The sequence below is a fragment of the Triticum dicoccoides genome, chromosome 7A (assembly GCF_002162155.2).
Source record: "Triticum dicoccoides isolate Atlit2015 ecotype Zavitan chromosome 7A, WEW_v2.0, whole genome shotgun sequence".
Taxonomy (NCBI): domain Eukaryota; kingdom Viridiplantae; phylum Streptophyta; class Magnoliopsida; order Poales; family Poaceae; genus Triticum; species Triticum dicoccoides.
Genome location: NC_041392.1, coordinates 150,301,160 through 150,304,215, shown reverse-complemented (window position 1 = coordinate 150,304,215; position 3,056 = coordinate 150,301,160).

Below are 3,056 nucleotides of genomic sequence, written 5' to 3'. Positions count from 1 at the left end.
TCGACCGTCGCCCGCCGCAGCTGGGTTAGGGTTTGGGGCTTTGGGCGACGGGGCTGGATTAGGGTTTGCCGCGTGTAGAGGAGAGGGTGAGGGGCTGGATAGTGCGTGCGCGCCCGCGCGGCGGCTGCGGGGTGCGGGACTGGAGTGACTGGGGGCCGGCTGGGGGGGGGGGGTTATATACGGGATAATAGGGTTTGCTGGGCTAGTGGGCTCTAAGTTTCTATACCGCTCGGAATAAATTTTGATCCCCTGGGCTAAATTTGAGACCAGAGGCCCGCAGTAGGCTGTGAATGAAGAATTAAGCCTTTCAAAAGAACCTTAAAAACGAAAGAATGCACTTTGTTCCTTTTGTAGACCTGATTAAATTTCAAAAATGCTTAAAAATTAATACATATATTTAAAACATAATTTAATTATGATTTTAAAACCTATAAATTTGAAATATGTTAATGAAATGTACAAAAATTGTTACTCTAGTACGCTCCCTCCATCCTGTAATTCTTGTCGCGAGGGAAATTTTGCAAAAAACACATCTGGTTTCTCCCGACCAAACCCGCGCTCCTCGTCGTCCTCCTCCGATAGAAGCAGCAGCTGCACTTCTCCCCGCCGCCACAGCTCCCCTGCTCCCCCGCTCTCCTGCCGCGGTTGCCTCCTGCTCCGCCGCCGCAGCTACCGCTCGCCTGCCTGCCCAAGCACCCTCCTTCCTCAAAAGAATCTTGGATTTCCCCAGCTACCGCCGCGCTCTACTCCGGCTGCGTCGGAACCGCCGTCGGAGATCCCGGAGGTGCTGGATCCGGACCACCAACAACAACATAGAGGCCGACGAGCCCGACGACGACAGGAGATGCAGCAAGCTAAATGCTGACGAGCCCGACGACAAGGCAAGCTAAAGGTCATGGATTTGCGAGTGTGGAAGACGGCGACGACAACTCCATGAGGAATATGATGGCGGCTGGGTCTTCTTTGTTGTTTCTCTGGTGGAAGACCCGCGCCTGCAACACCACGGCTGGGCTATCCAGTGGGTTGCACCTGCTCACTTGGCAGCAGCAACGGCGGCTACAAGTTTTCTGCACTGCCGCAGATCAACCCCAAGTCCTACAGCCTGGGTCAACCTCCCTTCTCTACTCCATATTTACTAAATTTACTGAATATTTGCACTAGTTCTGCTAGTTTAGATTTTGGAGTATTTTGCACAATTAACTGAACAATTTTGCACAGTTAACTGAACAATTTTGCAAGCATTCGATCTCTGAACAATTTTGTTTTTAGTAAGATTTTTACTGTCTCTAAATTCAATCATGAACTATGAACTCTGAAATTAGTATTGTCTCAACAGCATTTTAAATATACACTAATTCTAAAATGCTAAAATGCCACTAATTCTAAAATGCTAGATTTAGTAACTAATCTTTGTGTCAGAACAGAACATTGTATTACGCGTGGAGTAATTATGTGATGTGTACTAGTGCATCCTTAATGTTTTGAGGATTTTGTTCAGTCCATAAGCAAGTCCACCTGTTTATTCTGATAGGCACGGTTCAGAGCTCACCAAGAAAGAAACAAGTACAAGAAGTTACTTCAAAGTGTTGGCATCCTTGAGAATATTATGCTGAGGTGGTCCCGAAAAGGCGTTGGTCTGCGAGGAATCAATGGCAGGACGATGCTAATCGACCAAGACGAGGAAGAAGACATCATCAAGGTTTTCCGCAAGGAAAGAGTGGAAATAGCTGTCAGTGAGGCTGTTTCGAGGGTATCGGCTATCATTGGTTGCCCCTGTCGCAAGGCTGGACTGCCGCAGGATGCTCGAAATGCACTAACAAGCAAAGGTGAGGCCATGATTTGTGGTGTCTACTTGTGATAGCCTGGCTTATTAGGGATGATAGACTACTCATATCAATAAGGAATTCCTTCTTTTCCGGGAGCCCATTCGGACATAACTCCAAAGTTAAGCGTGCTCAGCTTGGAGTAGTTTCAGGATGGGTGACCGACCGAGAAGTTGCTCCCGAGTGCGCACGAATGAGGACAAAAGTCCATAGAAAAGACTAGTATTAATCTATGGGGCCAGTCTAAATCCCGCCAGGAGTAAGGACACCGGCGGGTGTGTCCGGGGCGTTACAAGTTGGTATCAGAGCCGACCCTCGCGGTTACACGGATGTTTGCGGACAGGTGCGCGGTCATGTTGTTCATGACGTTTTTGACCCGTCGTGGCACACGGCATGGTACATGTACCGGACTGGATGCACAGACGTATGTGCCAAGAGGGAACGTTCCTGTGGCTCGACGAGGACGTTGGTTCCTCTGAGTGGGGGTGTATGTGATAGCCTGGCTTATTAGGGATGATAGACTACTCATATCAATAAGGAATTCCTCCTTTTTTGGGAGCCCATTCGGACAGAACTCCAAAGTTAAGCGTGCTCAGCTTGGAGTAGTTTCAGGATGGGTGACCGACCGGGAAGTTGCTCCCGGGTGCGCACGAGTGAGGACAAAGTGCATAGAAAAGACTAGTATTGATCTGTGGGGCCAGTCTAAATCCCGCCAGGAGTAACGACCACCGACGGGTGTGTCCGGGGCGTTACACTACTGAAGGTGTTTCAGTCAAAAACTTGCTTAAGCAAGAGCAGATTTACGAGCAAAAAACTCACTCCATATGTCTACTGTCTAGCACTTTGTGCATGAAATCTGTAACTTATTTATTCTCTTGAACTTACTAAAATGGTTTTCCCATCACGGATTGCCATGGAAAGTAGATGATTTGGCACCAGCTGTGTTGATGATAAAGCACTGGGCAACCACTATCCTGTGTCCTCCTCCCCTGTTAAATGATGATCTGGAAAGCAGCTGGCTTCCTGAAGGGCAGTAAAAGCCTTGGTGAGTAGTGGATCCTGCCAAATTAGAAGGATTTACCAACAAATTTCAGTACCATCACCAATCCATGACAAAATTGTAGTTTCACTTCACTATACATAACCTTCATGCATTTTAGAAATACTCCATGGCAAAGATTAGTAACACCGTTAGTTACTCAATCTATATCTATAGTACTCCATGGCAAAGAT